This window comes from Mastomys coucha, unplaced genomic scaffold (assembly GCF_008632895.1).
Source record: "Mastomys coucha isolate ucsf_1 unplaced genomic scaffold, UCSF_Mcou_1 pScaffold20, whole genome shotgun sequence".
Taxonomy (NCBI): Eukaryota; Metazoa; Chordata; class Mammalia; order Rodentia; family Muridae; genus Mastomys; species Mastomys coucha.
Window position 1 is genome coordinate 11,567,376 of NW_022196903.1, and position 13,453 is coordinate 11,580,828.

Consider the following 13,453-nt stretch of genomic DNA (forward strand, 5'->3'; position numbering starts at 1 on the left):
AGGAAGAGAGGGGGAGGAGGAGGAGGAGGAGAGGAGAAGGAGGAAGAGAGGAGGAGAAGGAGAAGCAGAAAGAGGAAGAAGATGATGATGATGTGTGCCTACCTTAGGGTATATGTACATGAGTACCACAATCCAGAGAGTCCAGAGAGGGCTTTATATGCCCTGGACCTGGAGTAACAGATAGTTATGAGGCACCAGAACTGTTAGGCTTTGAACTCGGATCCTCTGCAAAGTGCCCTTAACCACTGAGCCATTTCTTTAGCCCCACAAAATGTAATCATTTTGGGGAAGAGAAGGAGAATCATTTCAAGCCTAGCCCATGTTCCTTAGCATATCCCTGAATCCTAAGAAAGTACATGTGAATGATGAAGGTGGTGGAGGGCAGCCTATTTCACGATTGTAGAAGCAGCTATAAACTTTACTTGACTTCCTGAAGCAGGTATGGATTTTTAATTTCATCCAATCAATAAAAGAAAGCTAGATAGCATTTTAATTTTTTGTCTGTTTGAATGAGTACAGACCACCAATTTGGTAACTTTTCTAAATACAGAAGCAGATATGAAATTCAAGTTGCATTTATATTTAAATTGTAAATGGTGTACATTCCACTGAACCCACAGTTGGCCTATAACTCTACTCTCAGATCTTTCCAGGGGAGTTTGGACCACCCATTCTCAGGGCCTCTTAAGTGTGCAAACACTTCTTGCTCATGCAGCTCTCATAACATCCAACTCGACAATACCAGCTCCCTCAGCCAGTTTTAACTTTTCACACTCTGGGAGAAATATTTGGAGTTTATGTGTTACTTTCAAGCACAGGTCTCTGATTTAATTAGACAGAAATCTAGAGAATCTGCCAATCAGGAAAAAAAAAAAAACAATCAGCAAGGTCACTAAACTATTTTATTCCAGTACTCCAGTGTTTGGAACAGATATGAAGAGAACCTTACTATCGTCCTTAGAGCAAGCAAGATGGAAATTAAAATAAACCCATTAAAATATAAATATAAATAGGGCCAGGCAATGGCAGCCCACTTTATTTCTAAGCATGATGATCCAAGTTCCATCCCATGGTCATGCATGGTGGAGGGAGAAAGCCAAATCCTGAGACTTGTCTTCTGACTACATATGTTCAGCTGACACACACTTACAGACATGTGTATACACATACGAAGATGCTAAATTCACGTAAATTCTATTAGGTCTAATAATTTCATTTAACTCTTTAAATTTTTTTATAGTTATTTATTGTTTGTTGAATTTACTGTCTGTTGAAGTGGTGTTAAGAGACCTCCAAAACTTGGCAATAGTTCTTTTCACAATGCTTCTTAAATTATTCTGTTCAACTACTTCTGTTTCTAGAGAGAATAATAACATGTATTAGAGGTCTGCAATCCCTAATGTAGCTACTTATCCTCTTATCTTAAGCAATTTGTGCATTAATTTTCTTTAATTAAGTTGGAGTGTTTTGAAACTCATACACTAATACTTTTTATATCATTTTTTACACCTCTTCCTCCTTCCTTCAGTTCCCCCCATGTACTCCCATTCCCTTCCAAATTCATGATTTCTATACTTATATATATTATATATTATGTTTCTATAAACATAGGAAATGTTTACATAGAACACAAATACAGTAATTTGTAATACTGGTCAGGAATCTGTTTTGAGGTGTTTTATTTGGGGTGTTGCATGTGTAGTAGCACCCAGTGGGAAGTTCATGTGTTGTACATCAGAATCAAGGTGACAGTGCAATGTGAGTGAAGTATGCCAGAAACACCTTGAATTAGTTATATGTTTCATTTTCAATTATCCATGTTGAGACGCCTTTTATTGTGGCCAAGCTTTTCACTGGTCTCTTCTTCAGTTGATTGTATAAGGTAGCTACTCCAATTAAAGTAGCTGGAACAGGTAGGCCTGAATGGCATGAAGTCTCCAAGATCTCCTTCTTATCTTTCTGGAACACTCGTGATTGAATTTATTCATTCTACTTGAAATGTCTCTAGTATCCCTCAAAGCCGCTAGAGCTTCAAGCTTTCACTGATCCCTCACTCACCATTGTGTGTACTGCTTGGTGTTTTCTCCTTTTAAAATTCTGTCCATCTCCACTGTCAGAGGAAACAATCTTAGGTAAGACTTTGAACTTCATTTCTCTCACAGTCCTTCTCTGCCCCATCTCTTCTCTCTCCCTCTTTCTCCCATCTTTTCCTTCCTCCCTTCCTTCCCTCTTCAGTCTCTTCCCTGCCACTCCCTCCTGTGACCTTGTCTTCTCTCCCAATTCCCATACCTCTTCTTTTCCTTTCTCTTCCTTCCTTCTCTCTTTCTGTTCTTCACTGTCTTTCTTTCTATATTACTGATCATTAAACACAGGGCCCTCCCCATTCTAAGCAAGTGCCATGCTACTGAGCTTCACCTCCATTCCTTCGTCCACTGTCTTATGACTTACCTTTACATCTTCTGATGGGCTAGATTGTGATATATCTCAGTAGCCTAATCAGGTTTTTTTCACCTTGGGTAGAATCTAATGAATCACACTGTTTCATTTTCTACAGTGTTGTAACTAACAGAGCTGCATGGTGAAGGCTGGGTGACAAAAATCTATAATTGATATAACTATTTTAATGAAAGGTTGGGCTAGAACAATAAATCCTTCCACAGTAAATTACAGTACAGGTTGTTGAAACTTGCTCAAGGATTTGCATTCTTGTTTGTTTGTTCATTTGTTTTGTTTTCTGAGACAGGGTTTCTCTGTGTAGCCCTGGCTGTCCTGGAACTCACTCTGTAGACTAGGTTGGCCTCAAACTCAGAAATCTACCTGCCTGTGCCTCCCAAGTGCTGGGATTAAAGGTGTGCGCCACCACTGCCCAGCGCTCAAGAATTTGCTTTGTGCCAGATGTGCCTTTGAACAAATAAGAAGCGGGTACCTGGTCTGATTGTCTATAACCTTGTGTCATGATAGGAAGAGCATGGTGGAACAGTGACTTGAGTTTCCTCTGTATGCACTGTGGCTTGGATGTTTGTGCAGAATGCAGCCTGTTCAACTTGCACAACCATGGGCTTTGCTGTGTTATTTGCCCATTTCTTAAGAAAATTTTAACTGGTAGAACATTTGAATGCTAGTCCATTCACATTCTTCTACCATGTCACTCTAAATCGCCTGTTCCAGGAAGACATTGTGGAGCCTTGTAAACAAAGATGAGTCCCTCAGTTTAAAAAGCACATTAGGATAGAAGTTGTTCTTTCACAGCTCCCACTTTAATATGTGCTTTTTAGCCTGAATTTTTAACTTTGAAAAATTCTTTGAATTCTTTGAAAAATTTTCAGCATGCCAAGCAGACTATTTCAACTTGAGCTTTAGTCATTAGAATTTCTTGTTCCTTATTAAGAAAGCATACCAATTTCATCCCATGACCATGCTGTAGAAGCATATGACTCAGAGTCTAGAACAGTAGACTGCTACTGATCCTTCTATCTTCACTACCCTCTACTTCCTCCCTCTCTTAGCCCCTATCTTAGGCTGTAATCCTCAAAGCTATTGATCCTGATGTAGAATATCTATCCAAAATTCTCTTTATTTTATTCTCATGTTTGTTTTTAAAACTCACCAAAACCTTGTCAAGATATAATAATAAGGGCTAGAGAGAGATGGCTCAATGGTTAAGATCATTGACTGCTCTTCCAGAGGTCCTGAGCTCAATTCCCAGCAACCACATGATGACTCACAACCATCTGCAATGGCATCTAATTCTATATTCTGATGTAACTGTAGACAGATACAGTGTACTCATAAGTAAGTAAATAAATAAATAAGATGACCAGGCATTAAAAAATATAATAAACTCCTATTTTCATATTTATACAGGAAGTGAGAAGATCCATGTTTCAGCTCAGAGGCAATGAGTATATGGTATTAGAAAGAGCATTTTGTTTCTTACTGTTCCAGATGAAATGTGACACAACCATGAACAAGCCCAGCTGCAGTCCTGGCATATGCACAGCTGATACTTTCTTCCTGAGCCAAACTGGAGTCTCCTGGTATGGCTAGGGATCACTGACTCTGGATCAGGCCAGAGAGCAAGCCAATGAGAAAGAGACAGCACCACATCTGGCTACTTGAGAGCCAATGAGATGCTATGAGGGAGTTATAAATGTTTGCCCAGCTCCTGCAACAAATGAGTCTGCTTTGGCCACTTGCCTGACTCCTGGAGCTGTGCCTTCTTACCCCAGCCCCCAGGTGTCTTGGTTGGAGTTGCAAGCAACATCTGTACTGGTCCTTTTTGAACTGTTTTGTTTTGAATCTACCTGTTTGTAGCAGTTATGGCTTTCTCTTCTCCTATGCACAAAGAGGGCATATTGTTCTCAGCACAAAGCATTTACTTCCAACATGCTAATCTGAAACTTTTCTACATCCCAATACTCTGAGCTCCTGAAAAATATGATCCTTCATTCATTAGAGTCTATTTGCAACTATTTCCATATTTTGTGGAAAGAAGGACCAAATATTGAGAAGCAGGGGCACAAAGGAAATTGACTGTTGTTATAGTTCTAAGCCATGATTTATGTATAATATATCTTTTGGAAAACACCCACTTGGTTCCCTTGTTGTATAGCCATGGGTTTGTTGTTTACAAAGCATTTAATATACACTTGACAGATAAGTAAATGAATGATTGGTCTTTCAGAGCAGCTTGCTACAAACCAGTTAGATGAAGCTCTTTTGATCTTGGGATCTAATGTTTACAAAGTCATAAGTAACTCAATAGTAATTCTAACATGATAGAGCTAAGTAGTGTTGGCTTCTACTGTACCCTATTATCATAGATCCTTTAGGCAACCACTTCTATAATCTTTTCTTGACAAACTACCTATTTTTGGAATAGAATTATTAGTTGATGGGCTTTCTGGCTTCTTTAAATGTTGTGGTTACATTATACACTGTTACATTTTCCATATCTCCAGAAAAATCAATCATATATATCACACTTGCTTTTATAGCAATTGTGAGACACACACACACACACACACACACACACACACGACAAAAAAAAGCCTCAGAGTATCAAACATAAAGCATTAAAAATAAAACCTATTGCATGACAATATATGTAAATGTTATTTCCCTTTGACAAGAGAGAATTTGAAAAAGGACCTTCATTTGGTTTTTCCTATATTTCCTGTTCTAATTGATAAACGTTTTACCATCACTAGTGTGACCTCATTTATAGATGTTCCATTAACTTGTAGATTATCAGGATCTAAAATTGAAGTTGAGTTGTAAACCATGACACCACTCTAAGATTTCTTCTGACCCACTCCAGATGACATTCCAGCATCATGAATCACCTTGGCAGTGTTTTGACTGTTGCCTTTTCTCAATTGCATTCCCAGCCTAGAGTGCTTTTGTTTGACCAATCCAATCGTTTCCATTTTCATTCACTAACAATAGCTGATTGCCCTTGTCAAAAAATCATGTCATAATAACTGTGCTCTAAACTCTTAACCTGTCTGGCAGTTGCATATAAAGAGCTGTTGAAACTGAAGCAATCCTACTGTGAAATATAAGTATTTTAAAAATTAGGTTAAAATAGATTTTAAAAAAAAAAGAAAGAAAGAAAGAAAAAAGGAAAGGAATCTTGTTAGCTTTAGCTTTCTCTCTTTTTTTGGGAAGTACTCTTGGCTGAGGCAATGTTTTGTGAGTGTATTTGCTGCCAAAGCAGCAATCGCCGTTTCTCCCACCACCTCACTCCTAGTGGGAAGTTTCAGACTTCATAAATAAGGTTCATTATAAAATGGAGGAGCAGATGCTGTCCACGCATTGCTCCTAAGATGGGATTTTCATTGTATGCTTTTGGAGATGCACTGAAGATCATTTTTATTTTTAGGAATAATTGTTATTATGGTGGCTGTATTTTAGAATCCATTCCACTGGTACAGTGTCTAATTCTTATAGTGACAATGCCAAACAGGAAATCTTTCCCATCTGCAGATGACAAAACAATTATGTACAAAAAATTTCATTTTCACAAATCAATAAATGGTATGATCTAGATTAAACAATGTTTCAGTTCTCCTTCTCTCCCTCATCATTTTCTCGTGCACTTTATATCATTCTCTCAACATTTTTAGCATCAGAATTTAAATGTCTTTCTTTATTCTTAGATGTGTCAACAATTCTAACATAAAGATTGAAAAAAGTCTCAAGGTTTACTAACAATATGAATGATTAATAAGATAAATGTAGGAAAGATTGTGTAAGTTAAACTCGTGTCTAAGAATCTTACCATTAAATACCTTCTTGTACTGCTAGGTGCTCAGTGTATGCAACAAGTCTTAATGTGAAAGATAATTATGGGGTCTGTTTACTGCCAAATTTAGAGAAGTAATTTTCATCTGTTAGTGATTTTGTTTCTGAGAGGTGATTGTATCACAAAAAGTCTGAAATAGTCAATGGATTAACCCAGGGATGGATTAAGAACCTGTGTTATTATTGGGAGATGGAGGAAACGTTAGCAGGTGGATCAGTTTAATGGAGGTAAAATTCAGGTTCTTATATGGGAGAGACATACCCAGGTAAACCTGAAGGATAGTTTTGGTTCCTGCCCATTCTTTCTGACTCTGTTTTCCACTCACTACCACTTGAGCTAATTTGTTGTCCACATGTTGCCCATTTTGATGTTCAGACTCACTGTAGGCCCAAAGTAATGGGTGAAACTGAACCTAACTCATACCATGAACCTGAATGAAAAATCTCTCCTTCTATAGTGTGTCTTTTGGTACTTGTCACAGACATACAAACATTATTAACACATATATTCTGGAATAGCAGAGCTGAGTTTCTGACTTATAGAATCAGGGCTTCATCCTTTTATTTATGATGAGATGAATTATAATGTGTTTGCATAAATAGAAATGAAGTAATCTTTAAAGCTGGTAGACTCTTCCCATTGATGACTGACTAGGCCATCCTCTGCTATATATGCAGCTGGAGCCATGAGTCCCACCATGTTTACTCTTTGGTTGGTGGTTTAGTCCCTGGGAGCTCTGAGGGTACTAGTTAGTTCATATTGTTGTCTGTCCTAAGGGGCTGGAAACTCCTTCAGCTCCTTGGGTCCTTTCTCTAACTCCTTCACTGGGGACCCAGTGCTTAGTCCAATGGATGGCTGTGAGCCTCTACTTCTGTGTTAGTCTGGCGCTGTCAGAGCCTCTCAAGAGACAGCTATATCAGGCTCCTGTCAGCTAGCACTTGCTGGCATACACAATAGTATCTGGATTTGATGGTTGAATATGGGAGGTGGAACAGTCTCTGGATTGTCCTTCCTTCAGTCTCTGCTCCATAGTTTGTCTCTGCAACTCCTTCCATGGGTATTTTGTTTAAGAAGGATTGAAGTATCCACACTTCAGTCTTCCTTCTTGTGGCGTTTCTTGTGGTTTGTAGATTGTATTTTGGGTATTCTGAGCTTCTGGGCTAATATCCACTTATCAGTGAGTGCATACCATGTGTGTTCTTTTGCAATTGGGTTACCTCACTCAGGATGACATTCTCCAGAGAGGCCTTTGGTCCTCTGAAGGTTCTATGCCCCAGTGTAGGGGAATGCCAAGGCCAGGAAGCAGGAGAGGATGGGTTGGTGAGCAGGGGAGGGGAGAGGGAACAGGTTCCCCCCCAAGGGAAAACTGGGAAAGGGAATATCATTGGAAATGTAAATAAAGAAAATATCTAATAAAAAAAGTAAAGCTGGTAGAATGCTCAAGTCAACAATAAGCAGTAGGCAAACATATGAACATTTTGGCACCTTTTTCTTAACTACATTGATTTGTGTGTGTGTGTGTGTGTGTGTGTGTGTGTGTGTGTGTGTGTGTGTACATGTTCTTGTGTAGAACAGAGAAAAAACATGGGTTTAGTTCCTTGAAAGGTATCCCCATTATTTTTTGAAACAAGGGCTCTTATTAAAGTGGGAGATTATCCAGAAATGGTGGCTGGACTGCCAAGATCAAAGATCTCCTTGTGTCCACCTCCCCATCCCTGGGATTGCAGGCACATGATGGGGGAGAGCAATAGGAACTTGAAAATTTTCACTTCCATAGCAGGTCCTTTATTGGCTGAGTCATCTTCCCAGCTCTCATGTCTATATTTTCTGAGATGATGATACTCCAGAAAAAAAATAATATAGACTGTGTCAGAATAAGTAGATCTCCATCCACACGCTTCTTAACTTTATAGTGCATTGTTACTGATTTAATAATCTGTTATATTAACTAATGAAAACAAGAACAAAGGAAACCATTTCAGGATATTTCTTTGCATCTGATTGCATTGAAGTATGTCAAGCAGAACTGGAAGGAGTGTGTGTATTACATAAAATTGGCTTTAGGTTATCCTCTGTATTATCATAAGCTTGAATTGTGAGCCAGCTGCTCTGACATCTCTTTCCTTCATTGAAGTTACCATGAGACCATTGTGTAGAACAGAGATTCTCATATTAGCTCAAAATCAGGGTTACACAGAGAGACTTTAAACATCATAGTGCCCTGCCTGTATAAAACTATTATAAGAGAATTGCTCAGTGTTAAACCCAGGCAATGGTATTTTATGAAACTGCTTAGGTACTTTCAAGATAAAGCTGGGATTGAAGATTATGCATCTCTGTAACCAGTTGTCATTTTCCATTAGCCATACAGAATTTTTGCTTCATATATAATTGCACAAGGCACATGGGGAAAGTTTCTGAAAACAATATCTTCTATGTAGTTAGTTCCTCACAACTCAGAACTTGTCATTTTTCTTCCTTTCTTCAAGAATAAAGACATTCTATAAGTGTTACAAAAGCTGGGTACTCAATGCAATATAAAATATTCACTGACAGATAGACTCTGACCGAAAAAGAATATTTAGTTAGCAAAATAAACAAAAGTGGGAAACAATCAGAGAAAACTGTTGATTAATCACAACAAATATGGATCCAGATACATACTTGATAAGTCTAAAGGTTTATCCTGAATTTCTTATCTGGGTTAAAACTAAATACCAGCACCAGCAACAACACTACCACCACCACATGCCATCACCACCATCACCAATGCCATCACCACCATCACCAATGCCATCACCACCATCACCAATGCCATCACCATTATCACCAATGCCATCACCACCATCACCATGCCATCATCACCACCACCAATGCCATCACCACCATCACCAATGCCATCACCCTCATCACCAATGCTATCATCACCATCACCAAGCCATCACCACCATCACCATGCCATCACCATTATCACCAATGCCATCACTACCATCACCATGCCATCACCATTATCACCAATGTCATCACCACCATCACCATGTCATCACCATCACCACCAAACAACAAAACCTCCCTTCTTTAATTCACTCAATACATGTGTATCCTTGATGAAATTCTTTTCAAGATAGGGAAAATATGATATATCTTTAAAAACTAAGCAAAAGCTTATTTTTTTGTTAGCTGATCATCTGTATTTCTATATCCTTTTATACATCACAAATGGTCACTTAAAGATCAAGTATGTCTGATAGATGCATAAAATAGAGACACACAGGGCATAATTAGATTAGAAAAATAGGAAGATTTAGAGTGAACATAAAGCATGCATTTTTCATAAAACTAAAATGTTCTAATTGATTTTTTTCAAAAAGTTTTTATTATGGTTCCTGGTCAAATATCATTAGCATATAATAAAGGTATCAAGTGGCATACATCTGTGTCAAAATTACTGTGGGCTTTAGGGTTCCCTCACTGGGACTAATACATAGCTGAGCTAATTAGTCTTCTATTGTTCTTTTAACAGCAAGGCCAATGAGATATTCTTATTTAGAATAGCAACATAAGAGTTCTTTTCTCTCCAGTGGTCATATTTCATAAGAGGTAGTTTTGAACATGATATTGTAAAATCAGGTATCTTTTAATACAGCTAATTTGTAGATAATTGTAGGACTATGAATGTACAGAGTAAGCTGCGAATACTACATTAATGAACAAATTACACAAAAATTCCTGTGGATTTATTAAGCACTAAAAGGCTAAAAATAAAAAATAAAAAAAAAACCCTGCAACAACTTTCATGGTTATGGCCAGTGCCCTTTTGACTGTTACAATTTAAAAGATAACTTTAGTCAGCTGGAAAGCATATGTTAAAAGGGAATAGCTCAAGTGAAACAAATTCTTCTTGCCTTTGTCTCCAAGTGAACTGCACTGTGAAAGGACACAAAACGTGTTTGCATTGCCTGAGAGAATTGCAGCGAGATAAGGTGTAGCTGTCGAGTGACTGAAAACCTCTTCTTGCTACCAGAAATATTAAAAAAAGAAAAAAAAAAGGAAAACCCTGTTATTTCTCTTTTCTAACAAGTGAAACAAGTCATTTGGTTAAAAAAAATAAGTTTCTTTGTAGGAGTATACATTTTTCATGTGAGTTGTCCTGGTAGATTTTCTAAAAGCCGATGCTGGAAGGCAGATAGGGCCAAGTGAAGAAATTTACGATTATTCAGGTATATGGAATAGAGTTCAGCTAAAAGCACATTTTAAAAGAGAAATCTAAATTTAAGAAATGAAGTTATTCATTATTTTTATCTTCTCTATTAAAAGTCTTCATTACAGCACAAGGTTCCTTATAGCTCCTCTCTGACACTGTTGTTCGATGAAGCTAGTATAATGCTAGGTAATGCCCCTTCTTCCACTGCCTCCTCTCCGTTGATTTGAAAGATTCAACTTGTGTTTTATACATATAGGACTTGAGACAGGTCACTGCTTTCAAATGATTAAAGAGTGTTTCCATACAATTGAGATATCAAAATATCTGTACATAATGCCAGCCTTCACTAAAGGTCACATTGTACAGTCAGATTCTGAGAAGAAACATACAGAATAACCTCTGGATATATCCTGTGCTCTGCAGAACTTGGCTGAGGTACGGATTTTATTGCTTAAGTGTAAACATCTTTGGCATAAAATGCTTTCCTGTATGCAAATTATGCATGAATTTGGGATGCATATAGTATTTTTTGATGATCATTAAACCAGGGGTAGCTACTTTAGATAACAAAACCAAAAACCGGTGCATTTTGAACTGGGTATCCAGGTTATGGCTCTCTTCAATGTTGAACAAAGAAACTTGCAATTTCCTCCTATGTGCATGCTTCAAATGATTACAGATGTGTACCGAGAGTATACTTTGGTTTGTAAAATTTACTTTCTGAGAGTACTAATAAACTATTACAGAAGCATATTTCCTATGCTTACTGTATTAGTAAAACTACCTAGGTTGTACAAGGTGATATAGTATTGGTCAAAAGAGATTATGTCTTTGCTTTTCCAGACCAATATTCCTCAAAATAGAAGGGAGTTATTATTGTTACCTATTAAAACATTTCAATAAGATCATATTTTAGCTTACCAAATATGTGGATTACAAATTATAATTCACATGATCAAAGGTTACATTTTAATGTGAAAAACTGGTACTTACTCTTAAATTTGTATTTATTTATTTCCTTGGTATGTATGGTGTGTGTGTGCATGCACTACCACATATTCCATGGTATCTATGTGAACTAAAAACTATAACATGCAGTAGTAAGTTCTCCTATGGGTCCTTGGATCAAACTGAAGTCTCGCAGTGTCACAGCAAGTGCCTTTATCTGTTCCTCCACCTCTTCAGGCAACTTCAAATAATCTCACCTTCTAATTTATTTTGAGACAATTTCTCCTTTTACTTGTCCCCCCTTTCTCTTTATGTCTGTGATTGGCCACTACAAATGCCATATTATGTGGCTTGCAAGTGCTCATGGACTGTCCTGGTCTGCCTCTTATCTTACTATAAGAACAATGGGATTAGAAATATGTATCACTGTGTCAAGCCTATCTGAGTCATGGAAACCTGTAGAATTTAGGTTCTTGGGCTTGCGTGACAAGCCCTTTTCCTACTGAGCCATCTCCCTAGCCACATAAAACAATTTGATACTTTATCTTGATACCTTTTATTAGCTTTCTTTATTTCATCAAAATCAGCCAACTCCTTCAAAAGAAAATGTAAACAGAAATTGTGACATGTCAAATGCTCAGCATTCCAGCAGAGAATGAATGCTTTTTAATTTGAAAAGGAATTAAACAATGTCAACTACTAAATTAGAGTTCATCTCTCATTAAGAATAAACCAGCTAGAATAATTTTACAAATTGACATACTGATAATTATTAGCTAAATGTTAAAGCAGCTGAAGAGTAAAACCTTACATTTTTCTAAAGTATTCATAAAAATTTCAAAGTTATTCTCCAGGTGATGAGTAGTCTATATCAGTATCCACTATAGTCTCTCCTCACAAATCTTTTATTTGAAGAATAAACCCTGCTATTTAACTATAGCAAATACATTGCCCCCCAAATGCTAAGAAACTTGAGAAGTAATACTGAACATAACTGGTATACATCAACACAAGCATTCAGCAATAGTTCATGTTTAGTTATAAGGTACCTCACATTATATAGTGTGTATTAATTATCTCTGATTGCTTCAGCTTCTCTTCTTCCTGAATCACTGATTTCATCAGGAACAGCCAAGGAGTTGTTGGTTATGAGATTGCCAAAACTTTTCAGGAACAGCCAAGGAGTTGTTGGTTATGAGATTGCCAAAACTTTCCTCCTCTCTAATTCTATGCAGTCAGGATGAGCAGTCACCTATTCTCAGACTCAGTTTCTCTTGCCACCTGAAACCAAATAAAGTGTGAAGTCACCTTGTACAGCCCAGTCATGAGATAGTGTTAACTTCCTTTTCAGTAGACCTAATTCATAGGGAACTGGGAGACAGTACGGGCTTGAAAAGAAGTAAGTCTTATCTTCTTCAGTTCCAAGGATGGTTCCCAGGTCTGTTCTGAGAAAGCTCTTGGGCTTGATGCTGGCTGAGACTTCCTCAGTGGGATCATGGTAGTGAAACAGTGGTTGACATGGTAACAGATCACTTTGTATTCCTTAATGTTATTCCTCACCTCACCTTTGTTCTACCTTATTGTTAATATCATGAGTTCATGAAGGGCTAAAGTCTTCTCTCACACTTTGACTTCTAGAGAATATGAGATTGAGCACAGGTGAAATTGAACTCGTATGAACTATTAAATTGATAGGCTGTTGATTCCTTTGCCTTCCTCTTATGCTGGAACTTTGTTTTACTAATAGAAAATACATTTTCACTCAGGTTCAACTGGATAACTGGGAAAGCATTCTGCTTACCCCCGAAGCAAGAATTAGTCACCACTCAAAAGTGTGTACTTATGGTTGGCAAGAGATTCATTAAATACCTTGAGTCCACTGCAAATATATAGAAATAAACCCCAAAGGAAACACATAAAGATGGAAAAGAATTCATAAATGTCAAAGATAGAAGAGCAGGCTAGACATTATGTGATTTCATGCCATACTGTAC

At 37.5% G+C, this 13,453-nt stretch overlaps 1 protein-coding gene and 1 long non-coding RNA gene across 2 annotated transcripts in view; one reads left to right on the forward strand and one right to left on the reverse strand.

The window, feature by feature from the left end:
- Mdfic (MyoD family inhibitor domain containing) overlaps window positions 1–5,031 on the forward strand; it is a 148,845-nt gene extending 143,814 nt beyond the window's left edge. Inside the window, exon 6 of the transcript XR_004121883.1 lies at window positions 3,865–5,031. The gene's annotated coding sequence lies outside the window, so the exon portion shown is untranslated. The remainder of the gene's footprint in view (window positions 1–3,864) is intronic.
- On the reverse strand, window positions 1,265–12,910 carry LOC116098595. The gene is made up of 3 exons (XR_004121885.1): window positions 12,768–12,910; window positions 2,059–2,110; window positions 1,265–1,357 (listed from the first exon to the last, which is right to left on the reverse strand). It is a non-coding gene; the product is annotated as an uncharacterized LOC116098595 (long non-coding RNA).
- Window positions 12,911–13,453: the final 543 nt, after the last annotated feature.